The sequence below is a fragment of the Chiloscyllium punctatum genome, chromosome 4 (genome assembly GCF_047496795.1).
Source record: "Chiloscyllium punctatum isolate Juve2018m chromosome 4, sChiPun1.3, whole genome shotgun sequence".
NCBI lineage: Eukaryota > Metazoa > Chordata > Chondrichthyes > Orectolobiformes > Hemiscylliidae > Chiloscyllium > Chiloscyllium punctatum.
Genome location: NC_092742.1, coordinates 75265176 through 75278966, shown reverse-complemented (window position 1 = coordinate 75278966; position 13791 = coordinate 75265176). Strand labels below are relative to the sequence as shown.

The following is a 13791-nucleotide window of genomic DNA, read 5'->3' as shown; positions in this document are numbered from 1 at the left end:
TATACATCAAATCCTAGCTTAAATGTCTCCAAAATGACTAATTTATTTCTCTCAAACATCACCTTTCTCACACCCTAACTCACACAAACACCTTCAACCTTGATCTTGCCATTGTTCTTTTGACCATCTTATTGACACCATTACTGGCTGCTGCATCACATACCATTAATTGAGTGATAGCTTTTTCTTTTAGAAATAACCCATCTTCTGGCAGCTTGAAGGCTGTGTAAGTGTAAAATATAACAACCTGACATGAGGAAGCAATCCATTGCTGCAAATCAAGGAGCCCTTTCATTTTAAGCATCGTAATTCAGGGGAAAGATGATATATTGGCTGTCCAAGACAAATAGGGCAGTAGTAACTGAATGATGAAGGCATGCACTGCAGAAAACTGGGTGATGTATCTTGCAACTGTCTGCAAGGAGCCTGAGGCAAAAAAATGTGAAGGGTGGTGGTGACTTTGACAGCTACTGTCAGTGAATGTTTACCTGGGACAGAAAGAAGCAAGTTCTGGTGCAGGAGGCTGTGTAGAACAGTGAAAATCTGTTTGGTGAAATGCAGTCTCCCTAGTTAAATGCAAGAAAGTAGCTCTTGGCCTGGAGACCCTAGGGGTTGGGTAAAATCTTCTATTGGTAGCCCTCTCATCTACTGTCTTTTAAATACCCCTTTTGCTGCCCAAATATAAAAATTGTCTTTCATTATTCCACAATGTGGGTGGGTGAGTTAAAATCAGTTCAACTGTTCTTTGGTGGAAGATATAAATGCGTGAAATCAAGATAAAGCATATTTCTCCTGACTGAAACAATAACTAACCAACCAGTCAGTTTAATCATTTATGCTGCTTCATTAAACTTTGGGAGACCAGGGCTTTTGAATATAGGATTCATCATATATTCAAAATGTAAGAATTCAACAACTGTATTTCAGTGTTAGTGATTGAGCTCACAGATGTCATGTAGTCTTTTTGGGTATTTCTACTTATATTCCTCCAGGATGAAGGATCTAAACCAGATTGATGAGTGCAGTTATGTTGACATTTTGCACTCCTGGAAAGTGGATCTAGGTGTGGCATCGGTATTGGCAGGGGCAGGTCTTGTAAGCAGTGATGGTGGTATTGGGCTGCATGTTGGTGAAGTAGGAATGGTGTTGAAGGTTTGGTTGAGTACACGGAAAACGACTTTTCTCTTTCTCAACATTCTCTGGAGCTCGGAATCCACAACATCCATTTCTTTCCCCCTCAATAGGTTCTGCATCTACAAGTCAGCTTGATTGATTGGATCCCTGTAAAGAACAAAACAAAAATAGCATCCACAAATGGCCTTTATAGAGATCTATAATTAAATAATATGTACTAAGGCACTTCACAAGAATGATAGAGTAAAATTAAAATCCATTTAAGGCTCTAGTAGGACAAATGACCAAAAGTTGGCATTCAGGGGCATCTTAAAGGACCTAAGAGAAGTAGAGATTAGAATGGTATAGTGAGAGAACTCCAGAACATAGGAGCTAGACAGCTGAAGGTTTGTTCATAAATGGTGGAACAATTAAAATCCAGGATCATCAAGAAGGCCAGAATTGATGGAGGTAGGTAAAACTCTGGAGAGACTGCAAAAAGAATGGGATGGGGGATAATTACTGTCATCTTAGTTGAAGTGTGAAATGCAAGGGATTTAATTTCCAACTGTGGGATATGTTGTGATTTCCCATTCTGCGAATGGGTATGGAGGGGAGTGCAGGTGGGAGATCCCAGCTGAGGGGGAATTTGGAAATAGGGCAAATAGTGAGGCAGTGAGGAGACAATCCCATTGCTTTTGGTCAACAAGCAGTGCTGTAGGAAAGTAACCATTTTCCTCAGGCTGACTTTTGCTACCTTGAACTGTTGAATTTCCAGAAGTTTATAACATTGGGAAGACCAGGGCTAAACTTGTAAAGTGGTTTATCAGCCTCATTATCATAGAATCATAGAATCCCTACAGTGTGGAAACAAGTCCACACCGATTCGCCGAAGAGTAACTCACCCAGACCCATTCCCTTATGCTATTAACCTTTATTTATCCCTCACTAATGTACCTAACCTACACATCCCTGAACACTATGGGCAATTTAACATGGCCAATTCACCTAACCCGCACATCACTTATAACATCACTTGTTCCAGCCTTACTGTTTTTGAGATTAAACCTACTCTCTTTAGGTCTGGGTTCAGTTCAGGTCTCAACAACATTGGAGTAGAACAATGTTATGGGACACTGCTTCAGTGAAACTCTAGTACAGCATCAAATCCAGTTCAAACATTGGCGTGAAGTTCCCGAGGACTTGTGAGGAATTTAAGAAGTTTTTTGTCAGTATTCTGTGTTAGAGAACACTCCAGTCTGCATCCTCAAAATATTTATGATTTGTGTCCAGATCCATGTGCAGTTGTCTGACTTGATGGAATTTACAGGTTGGTGGAATAAATAAGTCACACCCTGATAGCAATTGGTGCATTGGATATCAATTTCAGATTGATAGCTGCAGTGTAAGCACAAAACTACTTTCAGATATGCGTATATCAAGAATCAAATTTGACAATGAAAATCATCAACTGCAGGGAATGTGACTGGACATAATAAGTTATCCCGAAGGTTGAGGAAATGAAGTTGAGTTTTCATATGTCAAAGTCTATAGCCATGGGCACACACCCTTGACAAGAACCTGTTGTGGAAAAATTAGTTTGCAATTACTATAAGCCCTAAATTAGAAATAATAACCACCAAACTACAATATTGTGCTATTTATGTTTGTGTGACTTCTCATAGCAGATTGTAGGGTTTTGCAGTTTGAAAATTTTTTGCAGTGATTGTAATGTCCTTTAAAACTGCCATCAACTTGCAAAGAGAAAAAAGAAATGGTCAACTGGTAATTTGATCTTTCGCAATTGACTTAAGCAAAACTTATTCATTTTGTTCATTTGAAGATCCTTAAATGACTGATAAAGTAAAGATATTATATTGAGAAAAACTGTGTTGACAAGAAGTTAAAACAAGGTTATTAATAAGTGGGAAAATTAAACTGAGCTTATTTTTCATCTTAAGTCACACAAAACCAAATGTTAACGATGATAGATTGCTCCTAAAACTATTTGAAAAGGATAATTTTTAACATTAATTTTCTTAAAAAAACACTCCAACAGGATTGCTTTCAGATTTTAAAAAATGTCTCTGGAAATAATTCAAATTTGAAGTTGTTTCTTGGCACCAACACTGCAGTAATTAACTTTTGTAGCCAGACCATTTTTGTGTTTATATCTATTTTTCTTGTTGAAGCTACATGCTTTTTATGGGGGCCTCTGCTGTCTGAACACCATATGAATAAACAGAAATGTATGTTGGGTATGTCTATGGAGCTGAAGCACTTATTTTCAACTTATGTGTAAACATAGCCTAGTCTTCCTAAAAATATATATAAAATACATGTACTTCTGTCATTTTTTTAAGAGGCCATACTTAAATTTACTTTATTAGTATTACTTTATGCCCAGCAAGCTGTAATCAGATGAGTTCAAAAATCATTTGATGATGGGGATCACAACTCATAAGCACCCCTCTAAGTAAGTAATAACACTACATTACAGAGTCATAGAGATGTACAGCATGGAAACAGACCCTTCAGTCCAACTCGTCCATTTCGACCAGTTTCCCTAACCTAATCTAGCCCCATTTGCCAGCACTTGGCTCATATCCCTCTAAACCCTTCCTTTACACATACCCATCCAAATGCCTTTTAAATGTTGTAATTATACCAGCCTCCACCACTTCCTCTGGCAACTCGTTCCATACATGTACTCTGTGTGAAAAAGTTGCCCCTTAGGTCCCTTTTAATTTTTTCCCCCTCTCACCCTAACCCTATGCCCTCTAGTTCTGGACTGCCCCACCCCAGGGAAAAGACCTTGCATATTTATACTATTCATGCCCCTCATGATTTTATAAACCTCTCTAAGGTAAATACTAGACTATCCATTTTTAATTCCAGCAATGATAATAATTTCACTCACTAAAGCAGTAATGTAACAACTCTGTAAGCTGTAACTTATGTCAATTTCACCAGTCTCTCACCAATTATTACAATTTTACTTAAATATATTTTGAACTGTATGTTTAGAACTTTTTGTAAGAAGGATTTCTGAAATATTCAATTTAAGAACCATTAGGATTAAATTTAAAGTAATTCTGTAGTTGATTTTATGCTTATGAAAGTAGCTGTGAGAAGCCATTCACAAAAATTGGTTACAACATTAGTATTGCATGGCAGTCAAATTTGCAACAGATTGTCGGACTGAGATGAAACCCTATAAACCCCTTTGAGTACTAGCATCTGCAACCATGACTGCATTAAGCTGTGACTGCCTGGCGCAAACTGATGTTTCATGATCTCAGTTTGAGCTTCCAAGGGTGTTTTCTACTTGTCTTTCATCATTCAATAGAAGCTGAGAAATCAAACAGGCTGGGACTGTTTTCCCTGGAGCGTTGGAGTCTGAGGGGTGACCTTATAGATGTTTACAAAATTATGAGGGGCATAGATAGGGTAAATAGGCCAAGTCTTTTTCCTGGGGTCGGGCAGTCCAGAACGAGAGGGCATAGGTTTAGTGTGAGAGGGGAAAGATATAAAAGAAACCTAAGGGGCAACTTTTTCACACAGAGGGTGGTACGTGTATGGAATGAGCTGCCAGAGGAAGTGGTGGAGGCTAGTACATTTGCAACATTAAAGAGGCATTTGGATGGGTATATGAATAGGAAGGGTTTTGGAGGGATATGGGCCGGGATCTGGCAGGTGGGACTAGATTGGGTTGGGATGTCAGGTTGGCATGGACGGGTTGGACCGAGGGGTCTGTTTCCATGCTGTACATCTCTATGACTCTATAAATGTTGCAGCATGGTCAGGTTTGCAAGTGACTTCCCTTCTGTACTGGAAAGAGTGGGCTCCAAGTTCTCTGTGAAGTCCAGTGAGAAGTTGGAGGAGGACTGGAGATGTTGGTTGTTGCAGAAAATAAAAGCTCATTGTATGGTGGTAGCATACGATCATGGATGTAAGATTCACTGGGCTAGCAGAAAACCGATTAGACATACATGGGTCTTTAATTGGCAGGATGTGAGCAGCAGAGTTGTCTGGGCTGAGACCTCAACATTTTACAATTTATGTCAGTGAGTTATTTGAGAGGAATGAGGGCATGATAGCTGGATTGACAGGGACCAAGATAGGTAGAAAAATACCTTGTGGAGAAGTCATAACCAAGTTGAAGACCGATATAAGCTGGTTGAGTAAATGAATGGGCAAAACAAAAACTGGCAGTTAGAGGATAATTGAATTGAATGATTTATTATCACTTGTATTTAACAAATGAATATAGTGAATGTCTCCACATTCTGCCATTTTGACTTACAGAATGTACAGTGAAGATATAAGTAAAAACTGAGTTCTTCTCTTCTTTTGTTCTGCTTCATGTTGGGTTGGGGTTCTCCAGAAGAGGCTCCGTGCCCCCTGCATCACTGTCCACTCCAAGAGTCCCTGAGGCCACCACTGCCATGCTAACGCTAGCACCATGCCATCACCGATGCAGCCACCGCCTCTCTCGATCCTCTAGGTGTACCGACGCAGGCCTACTGCATTGCTGCAGCTGACCAATGCTGACTGCAGAGTCCTCACTGCTGTTGCTGCCGACTTGAAAATTTGGTGCTGCCAACATTGCCTCAAGCCCTGTGCTGGACCCACTACGTCGAAGCCATGCTCAGGCACCATCTCTCATCGCTGGGCCCAGAGCTCACTGTCATCGCAATCTCTCAGAGGGCCCTCTCTCCTCCACACCACTGCCTCACATGCTCGCGAAGCCAGACCCGCTCTTGTTCTGCCAAAGATGCTGAAAAGGCCTCCAAAGAGAAATAAAAAAAAGAAAAGGGCACAAGCTAAGAAGCAAAAATAAAAAGAAAAAAGGAGAGAAACAAAGAAAGTAGGCAAAAGTGGATGAGGTAAAAACAATGACTGCAGAGGCTGGAAACCAGATTCTGGATTAGTGGTGCTGGAAGAGCACAGCAGTTCAGGCAGCATCCAAGGAGCTTCGAAATCGACGTTTCAGGCAAAAACCCTTCATCAGGAAGCCCCAGGCCAAGAGCTCAGATACCGTGCTGCTACTCCACCCTGTGGGAGAATGAACCATTGCTCGCTTTGAAAGGAAATTATTACTTAAACAGAGGACAACTGCAGAATTCTGAGCTGCAGAAGAACTTAGATGTTTGGCTGCACAAATCACAGAAGTTCGTTTGGAGCTCCAACACAACACATAATTAAGAAGGCTAATGGAATATTATTTTTTATTATTGAAGGAATTGAACATAAGGATAAAACTGTCATGCTTCAGTTATTTAGGGAATAGTATGCAGTTTTGGTTTCCTTATTTAAAGATGGATGTAAATGCATTGGAGGCTGTTTGGAGGAGGTTTACTGAATTGATACCAGAAATTAGCAGGTTGTTTTATGGATAAAACTGGACAGGCTTCTTCAGAGATGAGGAGTACTTTCTTTTCTCTGAATGGGTTGTATGACTTTGGAACTCTCTGACCTAGAGTTGAAACAGGTACGATTGAATATGTTTAGGACAGAGAAAGATGGATTCTTGGGTTATTGGATTCAAGGGTTATAGGCCTAGATAGACATGTAAACAACCTTTTCCTGTTTGGCATCCCATCAATGTCCTCAGCTATGAGTCCTGCAGCACAGCAGGCATGTGATTTCACTCTTGGCTGAACTGTCTGATCAGTAAGCATCAATAATACTGTTAATTAGAAAGCCAATATTCTTTGAATATTTTCAATTTTTAAAGAGCTAATTGTAATATCTTTTTTCGGATTTTCTTTAACAGAACATATGCTCTGACCTTGTAGCCAGTGTTGCTTTGGCTCATGATCCCTATCCCTGCAGCCTGTGCTTTTCTTTTTGTAGATCACACTCATTCCCAGAAACAACGTGTCTTTCAATTACTCTTTCTAATCAGATATGTCCTACTTTCTCTCCAGTCTCAATACTTCCCATTTTTTCTTTTCTGTCAGAAATCTCCAGGTCTCCAATTGTTTTATATGCTTCTACTGCTCCTGTTTTGAACTGGAGAAACTCCTCAAACACTACGTAGGAAAAACAAGAAGAAAGTTAACCACCAGGATACACAAACACCAGCTCGCCACAAAAAGACACGATTCTCTCTCCCTCGTAGCCCTGCACACAGATGAAAAAAAAACACCATTTCGACTGGGATAACACATCTATCCTGGGACAGGCTAAGCAAAGACATGCTAGAGAATTCCCAGAGGCCTGGCACTCCAACCACAACGCCATAAACAAACGCATAGATCTAGATACCATCTATCAACCCCTCAGAAAACGAACAGGAAATGACATCACCACAAACCCCAGGAACCCCATCCAGGACAAACATCTAAATAGGAAGCAGGAGACAACAGCTTCACTTCACTTGGAGGTCACCACTGATGATGTCACCTAGCCAGGTAATGAAATGTCTGGATATCAAACCTACAGCTCAGCGAGCAAACCTACACCCTAAGCTCCTCAAGCCCACCCCACCCCATTCCATATCCACATGGTCTCCAACTCCAATTATCTACCCATACCTTTTGGTTCCCGGAGACCAAAACTCTATCTGTACTAGCTTGAAATATATTGAATGATGGAATATCATCAATGTCTGGTGTAGGGATTTCTAAAGATACGCAACCTGTTGATTGAAGATCACAGGCTGAAAAACAATACTCACAAACACAGGTTTAACAAAGATTAATGAACAGGGGCTACCTTTTGTTGTCCATAAATGTTCTATCAGGGTACTTTCAGGGATGAATCCTGCCTTTTTGGCAATGTTAGCTTTGTCAGGTTTTGTGGAGGATTTCTCTCTCGTAGATCTAGTGAGGTTTCCTACACTATTTTGCCAAATGTGCTTCATTAACTACACTACACACCCCTATGGCATGCACCTTATCTGATGCTGGGTCAATCCTACCACTTAGAGAAAGTGAGGACTGCAGATGCTGGAGATCAGAATCAAAAGGTGTGGCGCATCCAAGCCACCCGATGCTTGGAGGAAGAACATCTCATCTTCCACCTGGGCCCCTCAAACCATATGGCATTAACATCAATTTCCCCAGTTTCCTCATCTCCCCACCCCCACCTCATCCCAGATCCAAACCTCCAACTTGGCAGTCTCCACTGGCACATGTCCATCTTCCTTCCCACCTATCTGCTCCACTCTCCCCTCCAACCTAGCACCATCTCCCCCCACCTGCATCAACCTATCGCCTTCCCAGCTACCTCACACCCCACCCCAGCCCCAACCCCACTATCCTATTTATCTCTCAGCCCCCTTTCACCCGCACCCTCCCACCCCAGATTCTTGATTATGCCTGAAATGTCGATTCTCCTGCTCCTCCGATACTGCCTGACCTGCTGTGCTTTTCCAGTGCCATACTTTGTGGTTCTACCAATTGCCATTCCTGGTAAAACTCACCTCTGTACCTATATCGGAGAATACACTGGCATCCTGGTCAGAGACACCATACTTAAAAGCCTGGACACCTGGACATTCCCTACATGGTAATGAGTTTTGAGAAGATTTGTAGCTCAGGTTGAGATTCTGGATGTAGGTTTGCTCACGGACCTGGAAGATTCATTTTCAGACATTTCATCACCATACTAGGTAACATCTTCAGTGAGCCCCCAGATGAAGCACTGGTGGTGTAGCCTGCTTTCTATTTATATGTTTGACATTCCTTGGATTGGTGATGTCATTTTCTGTGGTGACATAATTTCCTATAGTGATGCCATTTCCTGTTCTTTTTCTCAGGGGGTGCTAAATGGGATTCAAGTCAATGTGTTTGCTGATAGAGTTCCAGTTGGAATGCCATGCTTCTAGGAATTCTCGTGCACGCTTCTGTTTGGCTTGTCCTAGGATCGATGTGTTGTTTCAGTTGATGTGGTGTCCTTCCTCATCTGTATGCAAGGGTACTCGTAAGGATGTAAGAAACCATTCCTATATGGTTCATGGCTTTTGCCTTGGATATGGCAGATTAGGGGAAATCGCTGTATGGATAGGTTTCTGGAGGTTCAGTTGGATGATAGGGTGATGGAAGGGAGGGAAATCCTGTTCTCCAAGGACCAATTTGAGGTTAACTCTGGGTCAGTGCATTTTCAACCATCTGGAAGAAGGCAGACCTTCTCTTGACTGTTAGTGTAAATGCCACCATCTTCTTTCCGGTATCACATACTCACTCTGTGTACTGTACCCAGCTGTCACTCTCACCTTTGTTTCCCCCACTACTGTTACACACCCAATTTGCCCATGCTAACCCTGTGTGACCTCTGTGCTCCCTACTCAGAGAGTTAAGAGAACAATGACTTGTAAATTTGTTTGCAAAATTTATGACAGTATGTTTGTGAACATTCCCTGGTAACATGCCAGGAAATCACGTACGTGTCTTTTGGTCTAATTGTGACAGGATAATTCCAGTACTTGAATAAGAAATTGAGGGCAGAATCTTATCAGGGTCTGAACAGTGTGGACTATTGCAAGATGACAGAGAATCATGTGAGAAGTCTGACGTGGCCTTCCTCAATAACGAGAGCAATTTGTTGTATTTTCAAACTCAGTTCTAGACATCGGGACTTGATTCTCACTAGGCAGTGATGCCTATGAGTGGAGATTAAACTTTATTGTCAGCCTCAGTTACTGCAACTCTCTCCTTATTAATATGCAGCTTCCTATACGATCACCAACTGTGGGGAAAGTAGACATCAACAATTCCCGACCTGAAAGCCAGAATAGGTATCTGACAAACTCAACTCGCAATTTGCTACAATAAATTGTTGCATGATACAGGACTGTGTGAGTACTGTGTATATTGTAACCACCATGTATACTGTAACCACCAAGAAAGGAAAAACAGTGTAGCCAAACAGTTGTTAGATGGAATACTGTTTGACAGAAATTCTTTAGTGCAAAAATGTATTATGGTAACAAAAACACAATCGCAGATGTCTCAGATATAGGGGCTGAAGTGAAGTTGAAATCCAGTAATCAAAGCCAGTGTTGCTGATTGCAGGTTGACTACTTGCTATCCAGGGGGAAAAAAATAGCAGTTTCAGAGGAAATTATAAGACTCCCTAATCCTAAACTGATAACTCGAGACCCTAAATAACAGACAGACCATCGGGTGGGAGGACAACACCAAAGCAAATGAAGATTTTGTGTTGGGATTATGGTGAAAATAAAAAGGATATGCATCAAAAACTGCCCTTGAAATCAAATGTAAAGGAAAGACAGAATATGAAATACTAAACAAAAGATTGTAATGATATTATTTCGCACTGAACGTATCTGAATTAAAAAGTACTATCTTTTAAAAAATTTACTCATGAAACGTGAGCATCGTTGGCTGGACCTGCATTTAATACCATTCCGTAGTTGCCCTTGAGGTAGTTATAGTGAGTTGCCATTTTGAACCATCACATTCCATGTGTTACAGGTTGGCCCTTGATGCTGTTAGGGAGGCAATTCCTGGATTTTGACCCTGTGACATGGAAGGAATGACAACATATTTCCACGTCAGGATGGCGAGTGGTGCGGAGGGAAACTTGCAGCTAGTGTTGTTCCCAGTAAGGATCTGTATGTTTAACCCCCTGTTATTTTGCTGCCATTTTGTAATTCACATGGCTCTGCTCTTGCTTTTGTCTTACTTTTTGAATGGATTGATTCTGCCATTCTTGAGTCATGCTCCTTTCTATTGATTCCATGAGTAATAGTACCTGGGATACTGGCCATTACTGGAATCAGCTGTTAACATCTTATAGATTTTGCAAAATGGCAATCTCTTGTATTAGTAAAATGTATGAGTGGCAAAGTATGTCAACTTTCTTAGAAACAGGATGACATTCGAGCTGTGTGATCCTCGTTTTAAATCTCATTTGGAAAATACTTATTCATTTATTGCTTATTGACAACTCCAGAAAGATTTCGTCCACAGTGGAAATAAGGTCTCTTTTGTTTCATTCACCTCTTGCATATTATCACAGAATCTGATTTTATCATTTGGTTTCAGCATGACCACAGTAAGGCTCACCCATGGTATTGGACCTTGAACTGGCTCTATGATGTTTTGCTTGACCAGTTCACTGATCTTTGCCTCAACATTCTCTCCCAAACCAAAAATGAGTCCTGTGCAGAAGGTAAACTATAGAATACATGCTTTTGTCATTAGTCACAACTTACTTAGTGGTTGTGCAACCTTCCAATGTCTTTGAACATCCATCCAAATCTCTCTCTAAGCTGCGGGTAGGATTTCACAGAATTAACTTGCAATAAAATGTACAGGGTACCTGAAGCTTGAATAGTTTCTTTGCTCATAAACATCTCACTATCCTTCTCAAGCATGACAAATTCTGTCTCTACATTCTGATGCCCAGCTCACACATCCACAGTGAAGCATCTTTCAGTTTGAAGTGGGGTTTTAGATGTGTAAAGACAGAGTTTTTTTTGACATATTTTTGAGATATATACTTGATTCTCTTTTTCTTTAGTTCCTCCCACGGTGCTCTGTCAATAATATTACTGTCACTGCCTGAATCTACAATAATGCTCAGTTCAACACCACCAACAATCACTGGCACTTTTGCGTGGCTACTCCCATTAATGGAAAACATGTATCAATGATTTATATTCATGTCCTCACATCCTGCGTCTTCTTTAACTCATCTCACAGTTGTGCTCCTTTCAGCTCTCTTTCCTTTATGTGATTTGCCACGTTTCTCTCAATGTTCAGCTTTGCTTCAATACTTCTTGATCACTCTTTGCAAAATAACTCTTTGTTCCCACATTTTCTGCTTATCTTTCCCTAGGCAGGACAACAGACATCTCTTCCATAGTTCCCGAAGTTGCCACATCTGAAACACACTCTCTCAGAATTTGCTGATTCCATTTACTTGTGCCTGGATTCTGTTATGTCATTTGATTTAACCGCATTGTGCCAATGGCGGAGATGGGACCCAAGTTTCATGTTGTGAAATTGTCCATCTGCTGCTTCAAATGTAGACAGCATTTCTAAAGTGTCATCCAACATTGTCACCTCCTCTTTTCCAGCTTAAACCTGAACTTGTCCAATTTCTGTATTTCTCCTCATTGCTAAAGTTATATCTCAGGCTGAAGGCACAACACTCAATCACAAAGTTAACAAAAATTAGCAAAGTTTTAATGGAGCTGCTTCTTCTTGCTCCTAAACTTGCTAGTTGGCTTTTCTATGTAGTATCCATTATACATTTAGTTTCATATTCTCGTTTAAGTATCTAATACTCATATCATCCTGCTGATAACCACCTTGTGCTGAAATTGTAAAACAACTCGTCAACAGACAGTGAAATAACCTCTTAGTATCGATTCTGGCAAGCCCTTTCATAACCTTAACAAAGAAAAAAGTGTTGCAGCTGCTGACGATCTGAAATAAAATGCTGGAGAAAATGCTGGAGAAACTCAGCAGGTCTGGCAGTATTAGAGAGGGAGAAACAGTGGTAGGGGATTTAAGTTTTGAGTCCGATATGACTTTTCTTTTGGAACTAGGTAAGGTTGGACTTGTAAATTCCATTCTGCTTCTCTCTCTACAGATGCTGCCAGAGCTGCTGAATTTCTCCAGCACTTTCTGTTCTTACTCCCTTCATTATCTTGTTTGTTTCAATATGATTACCTCTAAATTGTATAACCTCCAGAGAGATTTATTCAGTGCCTCTTATAATATGACAATAATTTGATTTAATGAACATTTGCTGCCTGTCCCCAATTCAAACATATCCTTCACTTACATATGGAGACCAAAATGTTACGTTGTACTCAGGTGTGGTCATAATAAAGCTCAAGGTTATTGTGGCAATACTAATTAATTCTTGTAGTCCAATTTCTTTACAAAAAAGGTGAACATATAATTTGCTTTCCTAATTGATTGATGTACCTCCATGCTAATCCATGTGTTCCTTGTATGACTACATTTGAGCTGCTCTGCACAGCAACATTTGCAAGTTTCATCCTTTTAAAAAATATTCTGTTTTTCTATTCTGATGACCAATATAAATAACCTAACACCTTCCCACATTGTTGTGGTTCTGTTCGCCGAGCTCGGAATTTGTGTTGCAGACGTTTCGTCCCCTGTCTAGGTGACATCCTCAGTGTTTGGGAGCCTCCTGTGAAGCGCTTCTGTGATGTTTCCTCCGGCATTTATAGTGACATTATACTCCATCTGCCACCTTGTGTTCTAATCATTTAGCCTGCCGTTATCTCTCTGCAGCCACTCCAAATCTTTCTCACTGCCTGCATTCCCACCTAGCTTTGTATCATCAGCAAACATAGACATATTACTTAGTCTAAGTCATTAATATAGATTGTAAGCGTCTGAGGTTGTGAGCACCAATCCCTGCGGCATTCATTAATCACATCCTGCCAACTTTAAAATGCCCTATTTATCCCCACTCTCCGCTTCTTTTCCATTAACCAATTCTCTATCCATGCTAATATACTGCTCCCAAACCATGTGTCCTTACTTTGTGTGTTAACCATTTGTATGGAACATCTTAAATACCTTTTTTGGAAATCTAGATCTATGATATCTATTCCTGCCCCCTTTTCTACCTTATTAGTCACACCCTCACAATGCTGCAATGGTTTTTCACAAGGATTTTTCTTTCATATAGCTATATTGACTTGTGCTAGTCATACTA

The 13791-nt window shown here is 40.6% G+C and overlaps 1 long non-coding RNA gene across 1 annotated transcript in view; it reads right to left on the bottom strand.

Annotated features, from left to right (window-relative positions):
• Positions 1-959: 959 nt before the first annotated feature.
• LOC140476438 (uncharacterized) overlaps positions 960-13791 on the bottom strand; it is a 29953-nt gene continuing 17121 nt past the window's right edge. The window contains exon 3 of the long non-coding RNA XR_011960486.1: positions 960-1281. This is a non-coding gene — a long non-coding RNA (uncharacterized lncRNA). The remainder of the gene's footprint in view (positions 1282-13791) is intronic.